This window comes from Emys orbicularis, chromosome 5 (genome assembly GCF_028017835.1).
Source record: "Emys orbicularis isolate rEmyOrb1 chromosome 5, rEmyOrb1.hap1, whole genome shotgun sequence".
Taxonomy (NCBI): domain Eukaryota; kingdom Metazoa; phylum Chordata; order Testudines; family Emydidae; genus Emys; species Emys orbicularis.
The window spans coordinates 19,577,830-19,604,467 of record NC_088687.1 but is presented as its reverse complement, the minus strand read 5'-3'; positions in this window follow the sequence as shown (position 1 = coordinate 19,604,467).

Below are 26,638 nucleotides of genomic sequence, written 5' to 3'. Positions count from 1 at the left end.
AATCAAGCCTTATATTGGATCTTCCAACTATTGGCCCCTGTGAGAACTCCAGCCATTGCCCTGGATTACCTCTGATACTGATTAGAGATGGGTGAGGTACTATCTTTTATTGAACCAACTTCTGTTGGTGAGAGAGATGAGCTTTCGAGCTACACAGAGCCCTTCAGAAGAAAAATGATAGGGAAAACAGATTTAAGATTGTTTTTTCAGTCCTATATTTTTGTGAACAGTGGTCATCAGCAAAATGTCAGCATTTTCCAGCAGTCAACACACAGAAAAGGCTTCTGTAAAATAGGAAATAAACATGTATAGATTGACTGGTAGAAGACTGGCCTTTATCTTCTGGCCCTAGTCATGTTATTCCCCTATCACATTGCAGTCAGTCAGTATCCACTTCTTTTTCATCTTCTGAATGAACTGGAGTGAGGGAAGTCAGATCACAAAACCAGAGAGTGAGAGAGAGAGCCTGCTGAAATCTAAGCATAAGCCTGTAAGTACGGTGTGACCCTGGAAGAAGCTAGAGAGAAAGCTTTTGGATCTGGGGATGGCTAAAGTGGTTTGAGGCAGTAAGCTAAGAAACTACACCTTTTGCCTTTGGTTTCTTTGCATTCTGAAAATCTGGACATTGTACATGCCTCATGAGTAAGCAAGATTGCATCACAGAAAATACTAGACTCCATCATCAATTTCTACTTCCCACTCAAACATCCCCAGGGCCCTGAACTTTGACTAGCTGCTTGGGTCAAAAACGGGCAACATCATGAAGATTTCTTGGATTGATAGTCTAGGAAACATAGATCCTGATTCAGCAAGCTGTGTAACTTCATGTATAAAGTTAAACACATAAGTAGACTGTCAATGACACATTCACATGCTTAAAGTTATGCATGTGGTTAAATACCTTATTGAGTTGGGCCTTTAGCTCTAGGAATATTAAACCAGTGCCCTTTCCAAATGCTAGAAATGCATTTATAATACTTTAAAAAAATCTTTAAAAATTAGGACACTACTAATGTGTAGATGAGCCCTAATAAAGCAAAGAGTGCTTCTTTGTAGAAAGAAAATGAAAACCTTTTAATGAAGATGACTGAACACAGATACTTTAGGAGCAAAGCACAAGGAGAGAGAAAAGCAGAGATCAATTCCATAGATAGACATTGAAAATAGAACCCTATATTTTCCATGATGAATTATAACTTGGAATGCAACCCAAGGAATGAGCACAGAGGATTTTATGCAGTTTCTTAATGACAGTAGCTGTTAATGAATCAGGGAGCCAAATACTATACTATGCGATAGTCTTGTTGTAATTGAAAGATTCACAGTATGAATGTTTGATTATATTTGTGAAATCATTTACACATCAAACAGTGCTATTACATTTAAGATGCTTTAACAGCATTGTTTCTGTTGTTGTTTTCATCATCTATTTCACTTGCAATAAATCAACTTGAAGCAATTCATTTCCTACACATTCAGAGATAGACAACAGATCCTGAACCCAGCAGGTGACACATTAAATTCAGAGTCATGTCAGTCACGTTTAAAGCATATGGCAAACACCTACAGCAGATCACTCCAGCAAGGGGGGCGGGAGGGGCAATTTCTACATAGTTCTGTTTCTATGTCAAAGTGAAATAGAAATTTCTTTACCTTTACTTAGATGAGGACCATTTATGAATTTTCTATTCTCTGCCATGTAACACAAATAACACAGCATCCAGTACCTGTATATAAGTCACAGAGGTTAGATATGGAAAAGAGCTAGTTAGAATTGTTGATCTCAATCTCTTTCTCTCTCGGATAGTGCCATATATATTCCTCAGCTAAATGACATGCTAGACGTTACAGATTATTTTTAATTATAATCAAAAGGCCATTAAGCATTTCTTCATATTAGGTCTCCCCAGTATCTTTCCACTGGCTACGAAGTGGAATGAGGAGACTAAACTTTCTTAAAGGGTTTGAACACACATCTGAGAAAATGCAGGCAGACTGGAGCGACCCTAGAGCCCTCTTCTCTTGTATCTTGTAACACTTCTTGCTAAATAGAAGTGACACCTCCAGCAGTGTTCCTCAAGGCCAAATTTATTCTTGTTCCTTTGTAGGGATAATTTGTTTTGTTTCTTGACCCTAATTAGGTTTTGTTTATTTTGGTAGAGAGAACATTCTAAATTGTGGAAACACAAGTGATGAGGAAGAGTACAGTAGAATTTATTACTGGGGTGGGGGAAAGAATATTTTTAACACTGCTGAATAATATTAAGCAGCCAATAAATTGCATGTATGTACTCTGTCCCTACATGGTGGGTAAAGTGGGATCCTGTTTGTTATATTGTTGTCTCATTCACTATCTTTGACATAATGTCCCTCAACCCCTCACATCAAATCAACGTATGATATAAGGTGGCCATTCTACATTGTTTCATAGGGTTTTAAAATGCTTTTTATTATTTAAATAGCTTAGAAAGAAGGCATGTGCTTGATGCAGAAATTACTGTGTGAGTGGATATGGCCTATGTTATGCCATATAAATTCAGACCAGATGACCACAATATTCCTTTCAGGCCTTAAATGCTATGACTCTATGGACTTCTTTGGGGGAGGGGTGGTGGTTATTTTTGGGACTACCCCTTTATTTATGACTTAACACTGCTTTTGTGTGAGAGAGTTTTTTGTGGTATTCTGTTCTTGTTTTTAGTAGATTCATTTTAATGTGTAGTTTGTAATATTTTTGTTTTTAACTTTGAACATTAAGTAAATGAAGAAGCACTTTTCAACTTATTTTTGAAGGAATTCTTTACATAACAAGAGAATTTTCAGTGATATATGTTGTTGCTGGGCCTTTTCTAGGGCAGATTTCCTATTTAGAACATATACATCTGTGTTTAGATAAACTGACTGGTGTTTTAATTCTTACATTAAGTATCATCTAGGAGAAATGACTGAATAATTAGAATATAATATTAACACATCAAAGGTATGTTTTTGCATTAATGAAAGGCAGCAGGTTTGCAATTAATTTCAGAAGAAATAAGAAGGCAGTTAATTATGTTTACATATATACAAATTGTTTTTTAAAGAAAAGTAAATATTGGTATATTGCAATGGGCATATTTGACTTATTGAAAGTGTTCAATTTTTTTCATATAGCCAATGTTACTTTGTGGTATGCAGTTACATTGTTTGGATTTTATATTTGAATTGTCCAGAGTGTTTAGTGTTAAGAGGTAACTCTGCACCTTAGCCTAAAAGGAATTGTCCAAAATACATCTGCATCAATTACATATGTTTACTCTAGTTTTCAGTTGTCTAAGCTGGTTAGCATTAAAGAGAACTTTGTACCCTAGAGGTCTGCAAAACTCTCTACAAGTTTTCTTTAGATCTATTGCATATGTTCACTCTATAAGCTGAACTATTTAGTGCTAAAGAAAACTTTTTATTAATCAGCATTGTTGGATTTTGAAAGACTATCAGATAAGTACTCTTCAAATTGTTTGGTGCAAATTGTATTTCTTGTTGATCAGTTTGTTATATCTGTACCACTGCTATTCACATTTTAACATGTGATATAATGTCCTTTTTTAAAATGGAATTATATTATTTGTAGTGATTTGTTTGTTCTTTATCGCGGTGTTTCGGCATGCAAAACAGACATGCACACGTGGCAAATGTGATTTTGTAATTGCCATTCACGATGGAATTTCTTGGTACATTTTCCTACCATAAGGACTTCAATATTTCCATTATAATATGTGATATGTCTTGTTGAACATTTAAACTGAAGATCACTTGCACAGAATATGACCAGGATTCTCCCCCGAGTTATTTCTTTGCATTCCCACCAGCAGATATTAGAGATTAAGATAGTATGGCTGCCCAGCTCAGCCTCACTCCAGTACAGTATAGGGAGATCCTCCAGTGGCATAGAGCTGGTGTAGCATTTCTTATATCTCCTGGGTTTTGGTGTTGGGGGTATAGCCAAAGGAAAAATGGTATAGCTGCATCGTGGCAATCTACAGCTGCTCTGTTAGCCCTGTGGGATTGTTGGCAGCTGGTGAAGCCTTCAGGCTGCCTAATTTATATAGGAGATTAGCCTGGCAGACAGAATTTAGGATTAGGGGAGTGCCATCTTTCCACACACCCCCACCAAAGTGTGCTCTTTCGCTGGATCAGATGAATATTTGTGGTAGTGTATCTTTCCTATGGTATTTTTCTAATATTTTCCACTAAAGCACAGATCACTTAAGTAGAATATCTGTATTACTATGAATTAGTTGTGTAAATGTTGGTAAATAATAAGAGAGGCTGCATGGCTGAATTAGAATAACACCTGACTCCTGTGAGATTATCTAATTGTGGGACTAGATTTGTTTTTCTGCTTTAAAAATGTTGTTAAATAGCATTAACTTACAGTTGTTCTTTCAAGACGAGTGTAGTATATACCTGGATTTTACTCCATTGTGTTCTTCTACACTATTACAATCTGATTGTGCTTTGCCTACATTAAAATCTAAAACAAGCTGTCATTTTTAAGTTTTTACTTATCAGAAGTGTAACTTATGTCAAGCCTTAGATACATAATAAATTTCCCACGCTGACAATCATGGAGCCAGATTGTCACCTACCAAGATAATAGGTGCAGAAGGGGGCAAGTTGGGAAAGAAAACTCAGGTTCCTCTCACAAAGATCATGCTATCCCAGAGGAGAGGGGTTGGGAGTTTCACCCCCTATGGAACAGGCTTCAAGGTCCACACATAGACACAGTGAAAAGTTCCTATCACTGCAGGGCAGCCATACAAAAGATAAAACAACTAAGGGTACATACTTTCCTGCTTGATTTCCACAGAACAGGTAAAGTGAGGTCACCAAAGATCCTCACAAGAGGAGTAAGATGCATGCACAGGGGAATACCTAACTGCAAATCTGAGGGGTCCAGTTTGGTGTCTAAGCTCAGCATTTTTAATTTATGTTGATATGGCTATTACATTCCAGGGTGCAATCCGGACCAGTGAGGGGCTGTGTCACCACTTGCCATGCAACCTTGGATGCCTCACAATGCCTTGTTGCTGTAGCTCCCAACCTGGGCTCCTCAGAAACCGCCACTGAGCATTAGGCTGACCAGATAGCAAGTGTCAAAAATCAGGACAGGAGGTGAGGGTAATAGGTGCCTATGTGAGAAAAAGACCCAAAAATCAGGACTGTCCCTATAAAATCGGGACATCTGGTCACCCTACTGAGCATGCAGGTCATACCCTGAGTATTTGTGTATCGCCATAGCACTGATCCAGTGACTCTGACCCTAGCAGCCTGTTAGCAAACATCAGCCACACTCTGGCTTCCAGCAGCCTTGGTTACTACTTGCAGGGTGACCCCAACATACTCCAAGTCCTGGATTTTCACCCCCAAAAATGTGTTTTGCACTGTGCAAACCTCTCCTGAATCGTCCAGCTATATTAAGTCTGTTGCCTATCTAAGGGGATCAACCTTAAATGAAGCTATCCAACCAATTCACAACACTGGATTAGTTTTAATTAAAGAATAAAACAAGTTCATTTAACTACAAAGAGAGAGTTTTTAAATGAGTACAAGTATAAGGCATTAAAGTCAGAAATGGTTACAAGAAAAATAAAGATAAAATGCTTTCTAAACTTAACCAACTAGACTTGATTCAACATGAAATTCTTACCACTTGCTGCCAGCAACAGAACTGACTAAATTTAAGGTCAGGATCTGCTCCTAAAGACCATAGACTATTTCTTTTCTCATATTAGGTGGAAAAGAGAATTGGATAGGGATGGATAACTTGGGGTGTTTTTGCCCCTCACTTTTATAGTTCAGTTACTCTTTGAAATGCATTTTCCTAAGGGTTATTCCTTGTTAGAGTTCATTCAGACAGTAAAGAAAGTAACATGTTGTCCGGTGGTGAAAGCAGATGCACACTGTTTGCTGAAATGCAGATTTTCCTTTTCTTCAGTCTTCCCCCCACACCCGCAAGGACCCTGTTTACAACTTATATATAAATTGAGGTAAACACACATTCCTTTGTTTAGGACCTGCTTGAGCAGTCCTGCCTAATCAGAGCTACATGGATCTGAACATGTGCCACCAACATCATTCAAAGGGAATTCATAACTTTATGTGTAATGTTGCTACACACATTTTACCGACAAGTTTTTAGTTTTCCTCACTAGGCACATTTTGTACAGAGAATATTACAATGGTGTACAGGGTGTGAGTAGAGTGGTGCATTCAGTCACAATGTCATATGCTACTGAGGGTGGGAATTATTTTCTCCTGACATGAAAGTCTCTCTCTCTCAGCAATTGACATTTGACCTGAGTGGTTGCGATAATTCAATGTTATCAATTTTTTCACAAATTTCTTGAATGGCTTTCTTTAGTATCTTTTTGAAACTATGAAATCTTTCCCATTGCATCAGTGATTAAGCATACAGTTGTGTCTATATTTCTGTGTGGCGTGAAATAGAAACTCAGTGTGGGCTAATGTAGTTTTTCCCATCCTGGAGTGCCAAGACATTATCTTCTAGAATAGAGGCTTTCAGGCTTCTTGTTCTAAGGAAATTAGAGAGGTGGATTCTATTGAATGCATCAATGTCTTGTAATTAAATGTCTTTGTTTACTCTTTGTATAGTTAATTCCTTTTTCCCTTTTGATTCATGATCTGATTGATTTTTTGGTAAGAGATACAGGTGATGTTGCTTCTTAGTGGAACAATCCTCTTTCACATTCATAGATTTCAAGACCAAAAGTGACAATTGTTATCCTAGTGACCTCCTGTATAACATAGAATTTCCCCAAAACAATTTAGAGCGTATCTTTTAGAAAAATGTTCAATCTTGATATAAAAGTTGCCAGTGATGGAAAATCCACAACGACCCTTGGTAAAGTGTTCCAATGGTTAATTGCTCTCACTGTTAAACATTTACATCTTATTTTCAGTCTTCAGCTTCAACTTCCAGTCATTGCATTGTGATATATCTTTTTCCACTAGAATGAAAAGCCCATTATTAAATATCTAAGAACATAAGAAAATAAGAACATAAAAATGGCCATACTGGGTCAGACCAAAGGTCCATCCAGCCCAGTATCCTGTCTACTGACAGTGGCCAATGCCAGGGGCCCCAGAGGGAGTGAACCTAACAGGTAATCGAGTGATCTCTCTCCTGCCATCCATCACCACCCTCTGACAAACAGAGACTAGGGACACCATTCCTTACCCATCCTGGCTAATAGCCATTAATGGACTTAACCTCCATGAATTTATCCAGTTCTCTTTTAAACCCTGTTATGGTCCTAGCCTTCACAACCTCCTCAGGCAAGGAGTTCCACAAGTTGTCTGTGCGCTGTGTGAATAACTTCCTTTTATTTGTTTTAAACCTGCTGCCCATTAATTTCATTTGGTGGCCCCTAGTTCTTATATTATGGGAACAAGTAAATAACTTTTCCTTTTTCACTTTCTCCACATCACTGATGATTTTATATACCTCTATCATATTCCCCCTTAGTCTCCTCTTTTCCAAGCTGAAAAGTCCTAGCCTCTTTAATCCCACCACATATGGGACCCGTTCCAACCCCCTAATCATTTTAGTTGCCCTTCTCTGAACCTTTTCTAATGCCAGTATATCTTTTTTGAGATGAGGAGACCACATCAGCATGCAGTATTCAAGATGTGGGCGTACCATGGATTTATATAAGGACAATAAGATATTCTCCTTCTTATTCTCTATCCCCTTTTTAATGATTCCTAACATCCTGTTTGCTTTTTTGACTGCCACTGCACACTACGTGGACGTCTTCAGAAAACTATCCACGATGACTACAAGATCTTTTTCTTGGTTAGTTGTAGCTAAATTAGCCCCCATCATATTGTATGTATAGTTGGGGTTATTTTTTCCAATGTGTATTACTTTACATTTATCCACATTAAATTTCATTTGCCATTTTGTTGCCCTTCACTTAGTTTTGTGAGATCTTTTTTAAGTTCTTCACAGTCTGCTTTGGTCTTAACTATCTTGAGCAGTTTAGTATCATCTGCAAACTTTGCCACCTCACTGTTTATCCCTTTCTCCAGATCATTTACGAATAAGTTGAATAGGATTGGTCCTCGGACTGACCCTTGGGGAACACCACTAGTTACCCATCTCCATTCTGAAAATTTACCATTTATTCCTACCCTTTGTTCCCTGTCTTTTAACCAGTTCTTAATCCGTGAAAGGATCTTCCCTCTTATCCCATGACAACTTAATTTATGTAAGAGCCTTTGGTGAGGGACCTGTCAAAGGCTTTCTGTAAATCTAAGTACACTATGTGCACTGGATCCCCCTTGTCCACATGTTTGTTGACCCCTTCAAAGAACTCTAATAGATTAGTAAGACATGATTTCCCTTTACAGAAACCATGTTGACTTTTTCCCAACAATTTATGTTCTTCTATGCATCTGACAAATTTATTCTTTATGATTGTTTCGATTGATTTGCCGGGTACTGATGTTAGATTTACCGGTCTGTAATTGCTGGGATCACCTCTAGAGCCCTTTTTAAATATTGGTGTTACATTAGCTATCTTCCAGTCTTGGGTACAGAAGCCGATTTAAAGGACAGGTTGCAAATCATAGTTAGTAGTTCCGCAATTTCACATTTGAGTTCTTTCAGAACTCTTGGGTGAATGCCATCTGGTCCCGGTGACTTGTTACTGTTAAGTTTATCAATTAATTCCAAAACCTCCTAGTGACACCTCAATCTGTGACAATTCCTCAGATTTGTCACCTACAAAAGCCGGCTTAGGTTTGGGAATCTCCCTAACATCCTCAGCCGTGAAGACTGAAGCAAAGAATTCATTTAGTTTCTCTGCAATGACTTTATCGTCTTTAAGTGCTTGTAGCGGGGTGGTTATCCGCTCCTGGCCTGAAAGGGGTTAAAAGCTAGCCCTTGGAGAGGGCTGGGGCTGGGAGCCTTAGGCTGGGCTGAGTGGGAAGCAGGCTCAGCTGGGGCCATGCCCCAATAAGGGCCCAGCTGGCCCTATAAAGGCTTGAGCCTGGAGCTGAAGCAAACACTCTCTGCCTTTAGAGGGAGAAGGGCCTGGCTGCTGGGGAGCGTACCTGGGTACCTAAGGTGGAGCAGGGCTGGGGGAAGGCAAGAGGAGCTGGGGGGGCTCCAGCCTGGAAACCCCCCAGGCTGCAGGCCTAGGGTAAGGCCAACTGGGTACTGGGATTGCAAAGGGGCAGCCCCCGGGTAGGCAGAGCCAGCAGGCCCAAACCCCTGTGCCTATGATGAGTGGCTTATACTGCAGTCTGCCCCAGTGAACGGGGGCTAGATGGAGACTGGGCAGTAGCCAAGACTGCGGCGAAGTGGGGATAGTGGGTGGGGGTTCCCCTGGGAGGGGGAGACCCAGAACTGTGAGGGTACTGCCAGGGGGCAGCACCCAGAGAAAGGGGCACCAGGATCCTGGAAGGGAGACGGGGCCAGTGGCAAGGTGGATCACCGGCCTGCAGAGGGCGCTCCAAGGCTGGGAGAGCTAATTCCCGAGGACAACCAGCAGGAGGCGCCGCAGGGGTGAGTCCGCACTGCTACAGTGCTCCTTTTGTATCTCGATAGTCCAGGGGCCCCACTGGTTGTTTAGCAGGCCTCCTGCTTCTGATATACTTAAAAAACATTTTGTTATTACCTTTTGAGTTTTTGGCTAGTTGTTCTTCAAATTCCTTTTTGGTTTTTCTTATTACATTTTTACACTTAATTTGGCAGTTTTTATTCTCCTTTCTATTTACCTCACTAGGATTTGACTTCCACTTTTTAAAAGATGCCTTTTTATCTTCCACGGCTTCTTTTACATGGTTGTTAAGCCACAGTGGCTCTTTTTAAATTCTTTTACTCTGTTTTTTAATTTGGGGTATACATTTAAGTTGGGCCTCTATTATGGTGTCTTTGAAAAGTGTCCATGCAGCTTGAAGGGATTTTACTCTAGTCACTGTACCTTTTAATTTCTTTTTAACTAACCCCCTCATTTTTGCATAGTTCCCCTTTCTGAAGTTAAATGCCACAGTGTTGGGCTGTTGAGGTGTTCTTCCCATCATAGGAATGTTAAAAGTTATTATATTATGGTCACTATTTCCAAGCGGTCCTGTTATAGTTACCTCTTGGTTCCCCAAGATACTTGTAGTCTATAATCAAGTCACCCCTTAACCTTCACTTTGTTAAGCTAAATAGATTACACTCTTTGAGTTTATCACTGTAAGAGATATTCTCTAATCCTTTAATCATTCTCATGACTCTTCTCTGAACCCTCTCCAGTTTTTTAATATCCTTTTTGAATTGTGGACACCAGAACTGGACATAGTATTCCAGCAGCATTTGCACCAGTGCCAAATACGCTAGTCAAATAACCTGTCTGCTCCTCCTTGAGATTCCCTTGTTGATGCATCAAGGATCACATTAGCCCTTTTGGCCACAGCATCACACTGGGAGCTTATGTTCAGTTGATTATCCACCATGACAGCCAAATATTTTTGAGTCCCCCATCCTGGAAGCATGGCCTACATTCTTTGTTCCTAGATGTATATATTTACATTTACCTGTATTAAAATGCATATTATTTGATTGCGCCCAGCTTACTAAATGATCCCATTCGCTCTGTATTGTGACCTGTCCTGTTCCTTATTTACTACTTGCCCAATTTTTATGTCATCCCCAAACTTTATCAGGGATGATTTTATGTTTTCTGCCAGGTCAATAGTGTAGCACCAAGAACCAATCCTTGTGGGACCACACGAGAGAGACAGCTCCTCGATGCTGATTCCTCATTTACAATTACATTTTGAGACCTACTAGTAATCTAGGTTTTAATCCACTTAATATGTAGTATGTTAATTTTATATCCTTCTAGTTTTTTAATCAAATTGCCATGTGATACCATGTTGAATGCCTTACAGAAGTGTAAATATATTATTACATCAACACTATTACCTTTATAAACCAAATTTGTAATCTCATCAAAAAAGAGATCAAGTTAATTTGACAGGATCTATTTGCCATATATCCATTTCAATTGGCATTAATTATATTGCCCTCCTTTAATTGAGTCCTGGCTCAACCACTCCAATATCTTGCCTGGATTGATGTCAGACTGACCAGCCTATAATTATGTGGGTCATCCCTTTTCCCCTTTTTAAATATTGGCACAACGTTAAGTTTCTTCCAGTCTTCTGAAACTTCCCTTATGTTCCAAGACTTATTAAAAATCAACATTAGCAGTCTAGTGAGCTCCTCTGTCAGCTGTTTACAACTCTTGGATACAAGTTATCTGGACCTTCTGTTTTTACAATGCCGAACTATGGTAGCTGCTGTTTAACATCCTCCCAACGTATTAGTGGAATAGAAAGAGTGTAACTGTCATCAGGTGATATGACTATATCATCTGTTTTTCCTCAAATACAGGGCAGAAATATTTATTTAACACTTCTGCCTTTTCTGCATAATTGATAATTCTACCATTCCCCTCTAGTAATGGACCAATACCATTTTAGGATTCTTTTTCTTCCTAATATACTTTAAAAACTTCTTTTTATCCTTACCTCTGCTATCCATAGATTTGTCCTTGTGTCCCATTACTTCCCTTATCAATTTTCAGCAATATCTATCTTCTGATTTATATTCATTAGTTTCCCTTTCCCCTTTCTTCCATTTTTATATATTATTTTTATAGCTGTCTTCACTTCCCCTCTAAACCAGGCTGGTGTTTTATTCAGAACAAGTTTCTTCCTAAACCGCTTCAGTACAATTCACTAAATCCACCTTCCAATTAGTGATTTGCATGGTATGCTTTTTATTTATTATCTAATCATACAGTAGGTGCCAGTATTTGGGATCTATAGGTTCTCTCTCTTTGATTATCAGTATTCAGTGTATACAGTATTTTCATATTTACATTTCTTGTTGTATTCTGGTGTTAGCTTTTGAGAGGACCTGAAATATGGGTTTACCTTTGACAGGAATGACCTACTTGTAAAAGGTCTCCAAATCATATCTTTGTATAGGATTTTCAGAAGTACTGATCATTGATATAACCTTGATCCTTTTGAAAACAATGGCAGAGTTTGGTCAACTCTTGCTAATTCTGAAAATCTTTTTGTACATATTTGTTTCTAAACAATGAATTATGTGATGTTATGTAATCTCAAGTGAATTTGATTTATAGTCATACAAATTTAATCAATTGTGAGAATTTTTCTCTTGTCAATTTTTTGTGTTCTATGCTGTTTTTTCCATGTTTTCGTGATGCAACAAATAGTTTCTCTCTCCAGTATCATATGCTGCTAATCTAACTGGTATAGCATTAACTGGAGGAAGTAAGGCAATAATGTTCTAAAATATAAATGCAGAAATTGCTTCAGTAAAGAGAGTTTTTTTTTTTCTAGCAGAGCCAATAACATATTGGAGAAGATTTGTAATCATTGCCTTTACATTTATGTTGCATGCCATGGATTCTCAATGTGGGGGCCATGAACAGATTTGCAAAGGCTGAAATCACTCTGCCCTTCCTGTATTGTTAAATGGAAAGGGGTTTCTAGCTAGATAGGGATGAGAACTCATGGGAGATCCCACTATGGGAAAGGTTGAGAACCATTGTCCTGTATTATGTACAAAGTACTTTGTGATTTCACAATAAACTTTTATGGGTATTTAACTGTGCAGCCATGGCTGCTACAACATATTTCTACTCTTGTGAGATGGCTGTAAAACTATTTGTTTCTTTAATCTATTGAGATCATCTGTTTTGTTTACTCTGCGTGTGTGTGTGTGTGTGTTTCCTTTCTGAATGACATCATTTGTACTGTTTCCCTTTGTTTGCTTTTGCAGCCTTTTTCATGGGGTCTTTATATTTGTCTTTGGCAACACGACAAAGAAAGAGACATGTACAATTCTATCCGTTGCGTGTTGTCTCAGTCTCTTCTATACCATAAACATTCTGTCTTTCCTCAGATCACTTAACCCATTTTTCTTCCTAGGCATCTCTTTACCTTATAAAGTCTATATTGCATAAGTACATATAGTGTAAACACGTGTATTATGGAGTGGTCATAGTTACTGCATAGTTAGGGCTTTAATTGATCTCCATTGTAAGCCTGATTTTGCTCCATTCTTCCACACCCTTAAATATCCCCCTCTCTGAAATTCACAAAGGAAATTTGTCAACAAAACTGGTAAGTCAGGTAGTGAGGCAGAATTTTTCTCCCAAATTTGAATCAATTTTACAAAGGGATCCTAAATTACAAATTGCTAAAAATAGGTCTTCAGCAGAGTTGGAAAAAAATCTAACTTTGTTTCTGCCATTTTAGGTATATTTTAGAAAATATTACTTCAGTAATTAATCAAAATTACTCACTGCATAGTTACACACCGAAGCATAGACGAAGGAAAGATTAGCATCAGAATATCCCTAATTACCATAGTTGTGCCAAATTCAAATCCTCTAACTAGCTCAGGTGGCAAATTGGAAATGAACATGGTATATTGCAAACAAATGGGGAATCAATCAACAGAGTGTGGAGCAGTTATTTTGAAAAAAAGTGATGAATGAGGAGAACCCAAAGGAGGGACTAAAATATGCTGAACTGGAACAGAATAGATTGCATAGAGGAGGAAGAGAATGCAGAGGCACTTAAGAAAATTAAAAAGGAGAAAGCATTTGGGCCAGATGAACTACCAGTGGATGTGCTGAAGTTACTAGGAAAAGAAGGCATCAAGTATCTTACAAGTTTGCTCAGTGATAGTCTTAAGAAACCAAAAATGACAGAGGAATGGTGTAAAAGCTTTGTAGTCCCTATTTTTAAACATAAAGGAGATGTTATACTGTGTGCTAATTATTGCCCAATTAAGTTGACGTCACATGCTATGAAAGTATTGGAGACAATTATTGAAGAGCATCTGCCTTGAATAGTTGAAATTTTGAAGGGTCAGTATAGATTCATGCCAAGAAGAAGCACAATTGATGCCACATTTGTGCTACAAATCCTCACGGAGAAGTTCAGAGAAAAGAAACAGCAAGTGAGTATTTGTGGAGTTGGAGAAAACATATATTTTTGTACCAGAAGAATTGGTTTGATGGAGTTTGCGATGGAGAGGTATGCCAGAAGAACATACCCATCTTATCCAGGATATGTATGATGCAGTGACTACCATAGTCAAAACTAAATAGGGTTACAGAAGAGAATTTCCAGTAGAAAATGTCTTGCAACGGGGGGCGGGGGGTCAGCACTGATCCTCTCTTTGTTTACAGTTGTCATAAATGTGGTAAGTGAGACTATATGAAGGGAGCTGCCTTTGAACATGCGGTTTGCTGATGAATTAATGATATATGTGCAGAAGATTGAGATACCCTGTAAGTCAAATTAGAACCGTAGCCACACAGTGTTCAGCAAGCAGGACTTAGTGAATGTTGGTAAGACTGAGGCTACAAAAGCTGGGAGGGGAACTCAGCATAAAGATTATCATATGCAGAGATCTTAGAAGAATGAAAGAATTTTTTTTAAAAACTTGGACCAATAGATGCTGACAATGGTGCTCTCCTGGTGCCCTAGCATCATACCAGTGCTGCTTCGTGCAAATGGTGGTAGCTGACCCCAGTTCTTTGTGACAAAAAGATGCCAATAAAGTTAAAACGTTGAGTGTATAAAACTGTAATTTAACCCACTTAATGTATGGCCAGAGTCTTGGCCAGCCACAAGAAAATAAATCAGTATCTCTACACCATGGGAATGAAGATGTTGAGATGGTGAAATATGATAGCAAATGAAATGGGATTGTGAGGGGTTTAATGTGATTTGCTCCAAATGAAGAGGGAGGCTAGGCTATTTTGGCCTGGGCATATCGAGCAGAAAACTGAGAGCTATAACAGTAGGAGGGCTCTTGCAATGATAGAGGATGGAAGATGACCAAAGACTGGATATATGGATTGAACAGCAGAGAGGCCAATCTGCATGACAGCCTGGAATATGATGATGAGTTTTGGGAGAAGACTATAAAAGTTGCTGACCCTGAATAGGGCAGTGGCAAGAAAGAAAAGGATCTCAGGTGACAAATGTCAAATATTAAAAAAGAAAAGACACAACTAGGAAAAAAATCTACACAGTATAAGCATATGATGTTTTCTTGATAAATAGGAATGATACAGCTATGAGATCAGATTGGTAATATTGCCTCTGGGAAATCATGTATAACCAGAGATCTATTTTTAAATTAATATAAGAAATCAAAATTTCAAGTGGAAATAATGCTAAACATTCATGTTACCTATTTGTAAGGTCTTTGGGACGGGGACTGTCTTTTTGTTCTCTGTGGTACACATTCTAGCACAATGGGGTTCTGATCCATGACAGGGGCTACTAGGCACTACTGCAATACAAATAATTAATAATAATGATAAATACTGTCCTTCCCAGGGAAGGAGATGTGCATCATTTCCCCCTTACTCTGCAGGGATTTTGCTGGAAAGTTACTATAGTCAACATTAGGCTATTAACTTTCTGCTGGGTCACCTGCAGGTTGGAAATCCCCCTTCAAAGGGATCTCCTGAGTAATTACCAGCTGATGGTGAGGGAGGTATGGAGTCCCGATCACCTATCTGGTCTGTGGGGGTTGTGGTCCAGCCCCATGCACTGTTCTTTGAAATGTGAGGCTCCCAATGAGATTATTCGGAAAAACTTTCCTTCCCAGTTAACCACTCCAATGGATTTTCCCCATGGGAGAGTGCAGGCAGGACCATTATTAATACTTTGCACTTCAATAGTACCCTCCATGTGAGGCTCTCTAAGTGCTTTACAAACAGTTGTGATTTGAGCTTATAGTTTTTAAAACTTAGTTTGTACTGTAAGGTAGATATTAATATTCTCACTTCACAAAGAGGTCATAGGCCAGATTTTGAAAGTGTGGCACGTCTAAATGATTGTGCAATTCCAAAATTAAATATTTACATGAATTCATGTAAATGCAAAGTAGCTATATCTGCATGTACATGACATCTAAAGAATGTATTTGGCCATGTCCACTTGATCAGCATGCACACATCAGATATTTATACACATTAATCACATACAGATATTTGTGGTCTCTAACTTTGAAAATCTGACTCGGTGACTTTTTGAAAGTCAATGTGTCAGTATCAGAGCCAAGAACAGAACTCAGAACTCATGTGCTAGACTTTCATCATACACAATGTGTGTGTGTGTGTGTGAGAGAGAGAGAGAGAGAGAGAGAGAGAGAGAGAGAGCGCATACATATGTACACTGCAGCAGTGGTTAATCAGTATAATGGGTGACTTTACAAGTCAAATTGATAACATTTTAGGCTTGGTGAACGAGGATCTGATTACTGCATTTTTATGTAGGTACAGTGGGCTAAATACTGATCCACATGCACAACCTGCTGTGCACAGCGGACAGGAAGTTGGTGGTAGATGCAGAATCATCCCTTCAGAATGAAGGTCAGAGAACTGGAAGAGCCCCTCAGCATCCCCTTCTTAAGTGTCAGGGTCACAATAGTAGACACAGTCCCTTACGGAAGTTAGGCTTAGTCGTATTCCCTCTGGCTTCTCTTACCCAAGACATCACCTTCTGTGTGCCTAATGAGGAGGTGCAGCACTGTGCCTATACACACAAGACGAGTAAAGTCCCCTCGTGTGGTTCTCTACCTCCTGCCCCCTTTTGCATGGTGGAATGGTGCTGTTTTGGCTGCATGCGAGGTCTCCAATTGTGCATTGAGAAGGATTTCCCCCTAAATTTTAGGCAATCTGAAAAACATCATACGGACAAGATACAGCAAATTTCTTTCAATGCATTTTTGAATGGGAGCATTTTGGGTTGTGCGTTAAGGAGAAGTCTTTGAGTTTATATTCTGCTGAATAATTGGTAGTTAATTAAAGACAGATAGTTTAACTGATTCCTTAGATAATTTAAAGAACAGAAAATAGTCCCCCTTTCATAGCTTTGTTGAGAGCGATTAATTGTATGCTTCTAAGTTTATGGAGTTTTCAGAGCTCTCCAAAACTATGAATAATTGATATTTAAAATTATGACTATTTTTCAGATAAGATTGTTTTGACCAGAAATTTCCATAATCCAGAAAGGTTTATTTGGTTACACATATTTCCTAAATGCATTCATGCTTAACAGAATCTATTTTAGGAGATTAACCCCGGAATATATAACCTTGCCCAGTCTTCAATAACTCTGTGATACATGATACATCTGAAATTATTCTTATGATTAGATTAATTGTACTACTTTATAAAAGAGAATTATGATTACTGTGCACATTCAGAATAATATTTTGCTTTTACATGGTGACTTACATCTGATTATCTAACTAGACTTTAAACACATTAATTAAATCTCATCATTTGAAGTAGGAAAATATTAATAAACCCTATTTAAAGATGGATAAACTGGGGCACAGAAAGGTTTAAAGATTTTCCCAGTGATCAATAGCAAGATTAGTGTCAGTGAGGAATTGCCAGCGCTCCATCCATACAACTAGGTGCTTCTTGAGAATACAATGAAACCATTTAGGCTGAAATTGTCTTCTTTTTTAAAGCCACAACTTCCCTACGGGAAAAAATCTTGTCCTATTGAAGTCAGAATTTTGACATTGAGTTCAATGAGATCAGGACTTTGCCCTGTAAGAGACCTCTCACAGTTTTCACATTGCAATGCCTTTAAACAACTGGAGACCTTCATTCTGCTTCACTATTAAATGGTGTCTTCATATATGGAAATTCATGTTTGACGATTAAATTGTATATGCATTATATTACTGTGCAGTGGTGGTATTTAAAGACTTAAAATTGCTTTGATAATGAACTAACATCTCCAGTTAGCTTTATCAGTATTTGCAGATGTTTTCTATAGTGACTTCAGGGAGGTACAATAAATACAGCTGAGACTGAGGTAACTCTCTCTTTTAGTAATCCCAGTCTTTATTCACTAATTCCACTCTAGTATATGTATTAATTATACACTATAGACCATATTCTGCCCTCGATTACACACCATACAACCCACATTAAGATTAGTGGGGATTATGGGTGGGGTCTAAGGCAGGCTAGAGTTGAGTCCTATGTGTTGAATTTGTTTCCAATGTAAACAACATTAACTTCAATGGAGTTTTGCCAGTCACAAATTAGATCTGATCTGAGCCATGTTCTGCTCTCCTACGCAGTTGTAAATATGAAGTAACTTCATTGACTTCAGTGGATTAGTCTGCTGTAATTGAAGGCCGAATGTGGTCTCATGAATAGAGATTTAATCGCATATTGAGTTTGTTTTAAAATAAACATTTGTCCAGTGGAATATTACTTTGGTATGTTTGTGAAATCTATGATAAAAAAGAATCATATACAGTAGACTTCCTCCTTCTTCATAGTAAGGTATCAAGTTGTAGGCTGATAGCAGCCTTAACTCAAAATCTTCAGGCTTTTATGGACTTAGTCTAGACCTATAACTTTACTGAATCTTTATTAGTATGGGAGAGGAAACACATGGCATGCTCCTCTCTGTCTCTGAAGAAGAATGATGAAAGAATGACTGTTTCTGGCAGTTAAATACCACTTTTTCTCTCTGCGTGGTGGGAGAGGCTATACAAAGCAAGTGTGTACCACCTTGCTAATATCCTTATATGTACAGAGAAAGAGAGAGAGAGAATGTAAAAAATCTGAAAATCTCACAAGAGTAGATTTAGCTTTAGCTTTCAGAAGGCCTATTTTTTTCTCAAATATTATTTATTTAGTTATTCCTTTAATGGAAAAAGAGAACAGAACAGCAAGGCCCGAGAATGGTTCCATTCTAATTCAGTCAATCCTAATTATTTTAATTTATGATTCAGTGGCGGAGGTTTCAGTTGCTTTTTTAGACATACAGCAGGTACACTGTAGGGGTCTCAGGACTATTTCTGAAATTTGCAAAATTTTTGCACAATGAAAAAAAGAAAAGAAAAAGAAAAAAGTAATTAAGTACCAATCATGGTGGTGAACACTGAAATGAACACCATGAATTTATTACTATTCTATCCTCCTACTAAATTTTGTCAGTTAGATCTAGAAGGTCATATGAAGACTCAAAGCGCATTGACAGGGGTAATTGTACTGAGCGCAATCCAATTATGTTTAAATGCTTTCTGTAATGTTGCCATTCTTTATGGAAACGTCTGTTTCACAAGCTTCATTTAGAAAACAGAGCATATGCCACTTTATGTTACTCACTTCCCCTCATTGTACCAATTCTGAAATGAAGTCCAGTGCCATATTTTCCCATAGTGTTTAGCTGTCTTGATGGAAAACCTTCATAGGCCAAGGTCAAAAGCCATAAATGACAAGAATCAACTTAGACAAGGCCGAAAATGGCCAACCATTTATTTTAAAATATATTTATATGGGAGCAACCCATATAAATATATTTTACCTTCTGCAAAAATAACAAAAAGTCCATTACATTCCCACAAAATTAAAAAAAAACCCTCCATTGTGAAAACATACTCCAGTGTTCTATAGTTTGACATTGCTATAGACTAAGGGCCTGATCTCACAAATACTGCCTCGCTTGAGTAGTCCTTGCCATGCCAATAACCCCACTGGTTTCAACTGGCATGAGGAAGGACTACTTGCATGTAGTCGTATTTGCAAGATGAGTCCCTAATACTGTACTCCTTTTACTCGGGTCTTAAAAATGTAAACTATATTAACAATAGAATAGGCATAAAGAGAGAGATACATTTTTTCAAATAGTGTTGGAAAATATTTATTCCATTCCAAGATCGGAATTTTTTTTTTCAAAGAATGTATCCATGAAATACCAGGAATGCTAGTGTAGTTTAAGCAAAGAACTCAGTGCTTATAAGAGGCATTATTATGGCACTTCCCTCTTTCTTTGCTGCTATTTGCAATAATTTCTTGCTGTGTGTTGTCGCTGTTCAGGGCAACTGCATCTGTATGCACACCCTGTGGTCCCTTGAGGACACGCACCTAAAGGTTTCCAGCTCTCAACCATCAGCTCTCTTGGGCCCTGACCTGCATATATCACACTCCTGACTGGAGTTTTCCTAGGTTGAATAGTTCCCTGCCAACACTATGATATCCTCATCAAGCCAGACTGCCTAATAGGCTAGCATCTGCCCTTTGCTTACTCTCTGAAGGCTGTGAACAGAGCAATTGCCCACAGTTACAAGTTACCAGACAACTCTTTTTAAGCAATCACATTTATTCTTAAGGTGAAAACATTACAGAGAAAACATATTCAAAACAAGAGAAGAATGTGCATGCATGCTAAAAAGCTTACCAGAGGTCACCCCAACTCCAAGCTACAGTTCTGGAAGTTGTCAGTCCTTCAAAACCCACAACTAGGTTTCCCCTGTGGTTATAAGTTCAGAACTGTCTCAGAGTCAGAACCCGAACCAAGGCTGGGCAGAGTAGCCATTTCTTTATACAGCTCAGGCCTTTGATCTTGGCCTTCGGGAATAGGTAATCAACAGACAAAGACCCTCTCGTTAGAGCATAGCTTTAAATGTGGGTTTTTTGCATAACTGAAGTTGAATTTGCATTAGGAAATTCCCCCCGGATATCCATTTAATACTTATTGGCCCAAAAGTCCATTCTTATGTGGCACATTTTAAATACAGTCCTTTGAACCCCCAGGCATCACATCACATTTTCCCACTAGAGAGGTTACGTACAATCCTGGCCTATAATAATACGTAACTTTGCATTTAATAAAATGTAAATTTAAGATATTTAAACTTAATTCAGTAAGGTCTCCCAAGAATATACAGGAAATTGCCATATCTATGACCGTGTCATGTACTTTCACTTGCTCACATTGCTGTGCTGGTCAAACACCCTGTTTTAGCATTAGCTCAGATAATTTGTAAATTGACTTTCAATGGGACTTAAGCTCCAAAATGTCTAAATTATTTTTGAAAATGGGATTTAAGATCTAAGAAGGCAGTTTTGAAAATTTTAGCCAATCTCTTTTCTGTTCATCCTTCCTGATACCAAAGTCACAGTGCTCTATTTATTCATACAGGGCTCTTATATAGGCTTCCACCCTTTTTTCTTGGCCTCTGCTCCCTTTCATAAAAGAATGCCCATTCATGTATAACATAGTTTTCGAGAATGCTCATCAGACATTTTAAGAATGATTTCAATTATTGCTTTTTCCATTAAAGTAAATGATTTCTAAATATTTTCAGTTCCATTCCTCATTGAATAAATAAATGCATTGACTTGCACATCTCTGCTCTATGCCTTAAGCTTTGCCTTGGGCATTGTGCCTTGGGACCTGGTGAAGTACTGCTTTTGTTCAAGTCATTCCCTGGGATTATCTAACTGTGGCAATTTCTTTTCCTTTTCCTTACGGTGGTTCATAGTGGGTCAACATTTAACATCCTGGCACTTGACAACAAGAAAAAACATAGAGTCACTTTCTTTTACAATTGAACAAGGAACTCTGTCAGAATAAGGAAAATCATATGATCCCTAAAGTTGCTTTGCCTGCCTCTACTTTACTGCGAAGCATCTGCCCAGAGCCTCCCCATGTCTCCTCCTGCCTGGAGGTTCTAAGGGGCTGGTTTTGTTTGGTTAAAACCTGTTTAACACATGCTCTTAGCAATAAATACTTGAGAGAGAAAAGCAATCTCAGTAAAAAGCATTTGAACCATGTAGGCCAAACTCTGCTGGATAAAAGCCTCTAAAATTGTATGGATGAATATTCCCAAAAGGAAATGGCTAAAATACATTTTATTATATACCAAGGAAGTAAATTGTTATCTTCTTGCAACTCTGCCACAGTTTTTTTTTTGCTATACCATCTCTATGATGCAAGCCTTCTAGGCAGAGCCTGCATTAGGGACATATGGAGATTTACTACCACAGGGGGGAGCTCAGGGAGGCAACATTCCTCATCTCCATGGAGAACAGGGAAGTGTGACTGCTATTACACCCTTCAGGGGGTACAGCCAGAGGTGAAAATAAGCCGGTCCGGTCTGGTGTACTGGCAAGAGCCAGTACGCCGTGCCGGACTGGACCAGCTTCCCCAGGCTGGCGATTTAAAGGGCCCGGGGCTCCCCGCAGCAGCCGGATCTCCGGACCCTTTAAAGTGCCGCCTGAGCCCCACCACCGGAGCCCCGGAGTAGCAGCAGCAGGGCTTCGGCGGTGATTTAAAGGGCCTGGGGCTCCGGCCACTGCGGGGAAAGCGCCGCCTGAGCCCCGCTGCTGGAGCCCCAGGGTAGCGGTGGCAGGGCTACGGCGGTGATTTAAAGGGCTTGGAGCTCCGCTGTGGTAGTGGCGGCCAGAGCCCCGGGCCCTTTAAATCGCCCCTGAGCCCCGGGACTCCCAGCCACCTCTGCAGATGGTAGCTCTGGGGGTGATGTAAAGGGCCTGGGTATTTAAAGGCCCCGCCTCTTCCGGTTGAGGCCACACCCCCTGCTCAGGAATCCGGCGTACCAGTAAATCCTTTAAATTACTTTCACCCCTGGGTACAGCAGACCTAGGTGCCAGTCTTACTCTGCTGCCTGGTGTGGAAGGACATAAGTCCATGATCCTGCATTCTTTAGGGCATTATGCAGCCTTCAAGGATGCAAGGAGGGAGCAGTGAATACAGGGAGTGAGATTGTGGTTGCCTCTTACTTAGACTATGCAAGATGGGAGAAAGTTCCTTGTGCCCTCCCTTGCATGCACCTATATAAGGGCCAAACAGAATCTGCCCCTGAATTAGTAGAATGGGGAACTGGCAAAGGAGTTTCTATATGTATTCTGTATGCCTTGCAGCAGGCTGAGTTGAAGTTAAATTTCGCATTTCTACCACCACCAGGAGAAGTAGATGATTGTCATTTATTTTCAGCCTGATGATCTGTAAAACTCATTTTAACATAGCCGCTGATTCAAGAAATACTGTTGCTCTTAATGGAAAGAACAAGGGAACTGACTCTCACCCAGACACGCTTTTTATATCCTCCCTGAAACTCCAAGACTTGTGGTGATTATATTACTTATTCTCAACTTCTAAGTATCAGAAAACATTTACAAAGGAGGACAAGGATTTTCAAAACAAAGCTTAAAAAAGGGAACATATTTAAGGATGCTGGTTTCTCAGACAAAAGTATCAGTTGAAGCTTGTAGGCAAGATCCAGTAATCAGTAGTAATGAGGCTTTGGAAAGAACAAAAATATTAGCTAATGAGGTCTGTATCTCATTTCCTTTTACATTACTTGGCACCCCACAGACCAAATTATTCAATATATTGTACAAAACAAAATGTAAATTTGACAACAATGCATCTACAATAATTATAAGAGACCCCTCCCATCCACTCCCTCCTCTAGTCTTAGAGCAGAGATAAACATTTAAGAGGATATGTGGTCTGCTCCAGGATAGACAGAATACAGTTCAGTTTTATATAACATATTTTCCTACCCGAGTCTCATAGTGCTTTAAAGAGCAAAAAATTAAACAGGTGGGGTAAATATATGGACAAACATGGCAATTTGTATTTTGCTTAGCAGGGCTTAGTGAACATTTCACTCCAAAGGCAGGTGAAATTCCCCTGGTTTGGGGGTTTCAGTGTAAACCTGTATCCCTCCAAGATTCACTCAAAATCTTGGGCTGACCCTGACCCTTTCCATCCACCATCACAGCCCTACAAAATAGCTGCTGAACTCTCACAGCCCTACAAAATAGCTGCTGAACTCACACAGAGTTCCTAGAAAGGTGCAATGATCAGAAATAGAAAGACATCATAGTGTCATAGCTAAAGACAACATAATACAGATTTAGAATTAGTCACAAAAATAATTCAGCTAATGATTTTTTGCCATAAACTGAAAAAGGGCTAAATTTGCAAAATAAAGGATTCATTATAAATTATTGACCCCACTCTGTCTCAGAGACTGAGGTATTCCCTTAGTCCTTTTTATTTTTTTCCACTGGATATTTACCTTCCATCTTGGTTTGATGTCACATCCAAAATATGGCACCTCCAGTAGCCTTTAGTGCTAGACTCCATTGTTTGTGTCAGCCTATGTTCTGATGTGAACCATGATCTAGAACAGAGACAAAAAAGGGAACCTGCCCATATATCTCCCAAGGATATTACAACTTAGAAAGAAGTTCATATTCCTACATTTTCATGTAAAATTAGCAGACGTTTTAAAAGCAGCTTCAAAAAAGCTGATGATGGCTTTGTCTGCAGAATGTGCAACAAACTGCACAGTGTAAAACAAAGAAGGCTTTAGTGCATTGTTTTGTTGGACATTTAAGAGTACTGAAAATTTACAACCACCACTTTTCAACCACATCACTTGTGAGTAATCACTTCAGTGCAAATGGGGTAGCAGAGCACAGGGCCTGGAATGTCTGACTGCTGTGGAACACATGCTGATATGAAACAACAACAATAATATACAAAATTATTTTCAAACTCCAGGCCCCAGGAACCAACTGGGATAAAAATCCTAGACTGAACAGGAAAACATTCCATGATCCTTGCACATTTACCATACACTGAAAAATTAACATAATTCCATTCAATCCATTCCATTGTATAACAGTGCCAAACACAGTACTTTCACTTCCCAGGGAGTGTGCACACTTCAGTCTTCATGAATTCACAGGGATCAACATTCATTATGAGTTTCAGGTTCAAATGAACCACAAAATTTAGAGCCTGATTTACTATTGAATTACTCCAGTTCTACATCTGTGTAACTGCACTGAAATCAGTGGTTAAATAGGACCTTAAGGCAAAATGTAATCAAAATTAGTGAATTTTGAGTTGTTGGACCCCAGTTACAGTGGACGAGAAGCTGGATAGGAGTCAACAATGTGCCCTTGTTACCAAGAAGGCTAACAGCACTTTGGGCTGTATAAGTAGGGGCATTGCCAGCAGATCGAGGGACATGATCATTCCCCTCTATTCAACATTGGTGAGGCCTCATCTGGAGTACTGTGTCCAGTTTGGGGCCCCACACTACAAGAAGGATGTGGAAAAATTGGAAAGAGTCCAGCGGAGGGCAACAAAAATGATTAGGGGGCTGGAGCACATGACTTATGAGGAGAGGCTGAGGGAACTGGGATTGTTTAGTCTGCAGAAGAGAAGAATGAGGGGGGATTTGATAGCTGCTTTCAACTACCTGAAAGGGGGTTCCAAAGAGGATGGATCTAGACTGTTCTCAGTGGTACCAGATGACAGAACAAGGAGTTGAAGTGGGGGAGGTTTAGGTTGGATATTAGGAAAAAACTTTTTTACTAGGAGGGTGGTGGAGTACTGGAATGGGTTACCTAGGGAGGTGGTAGAATCTCCTTCCTCAGAGGTATTTAAGGTCAGGCTTGACAAAGCCCTGGCTGGGATGATTTAGTTGGGAATTGGTCCTACTTTGAGCAGGGTGTTGGACTAGATGACCTCCTGAGGTCCCTTCCAACCCTGATATTCTATGATTCTATGAAACCATGCAAACTGGAAAATATTTAATTTGGTTTGGATGCAAAACCGTAAGCTAGCTCATATTCACTCAAAATTGAGCAAAAAGAACAGGAGTACTTGTGGCACCTTAGAGACTAACAAATTTATTTTATGCTCAAATAAATTTGTTAGTCTCTAAGGTGCCACAAGTACTCCTGTTCTTTTTGCGGATAGAGACTAAAATGGCTGCTACTCTGAAACCTGTCAAAATTGAGCTAGGTTTGCTCAAAAGTTTCACAATCTTAGCAAGTCTTTCCCTGAACCTGGTCAGAGTTTTCAATTGTATCAAAAGCTGAAACAGGAGTGTTTGTTGCAATCATTTCAGGCAGCTGTACTGATTTCACTTGGGGCCATGAATATGCATCTGAATGTAGATTTAGATCAAACAAAGAAAGCTAAAGAGAGCAACGCAGATCATATCTGTGTTACAAATACTGATTTATACACTCCCTTTAAAGTACAGTACATTTGTTTCTTATTCCACACTGTTAACACGTGATTGCTTTAGTCTGGCACTGAAGAATGACCTCAGTGTATCTTCTCATCTACTGGAGATATAGTGTCATCTACACTACAGCACTTTCAAAGCCAGTCAGCATCTGATGGGCAATTATAATAGTATTCTGAAAACCCTGTTGGAAAGGTCGGTTAGGCTGCAGACAAAATACCAAACAGTATGAGTCTGCTGTATCCAAAGCTGGGTCATGAATTCAGGATGATGTACACTATCTTTCCATAAGCCGTTACAGTCACTCTCACAAAGAGTTACTGTAAGTAGATGAATAAAAGTATCCCTGAGGGAGCAAAGATTAAAACTAATGGAAACCTATTAATAAAAGCATCTTATCAAAGAAGCATCACTGGCTCAGCACTATTTGAAGTATCTACTTATTACAAAATTCTAATAACCAAAGGGCATGTACTTTTTAAACTGGGAATAGGAAGAGATTATAAGACCACTGCACGGAAATACTGCTGCCTCATCTAACACAATTGAGAGATTTGCCAGTTTACTTTCTTAGCACTAATAACACTGCTCTACAGCCAAAATGCTTCTGAAATATATGTAGTCAAACTTTACTAATTCTGGGTCACTGAGAACAAAAATGATGCTTAAATTGTT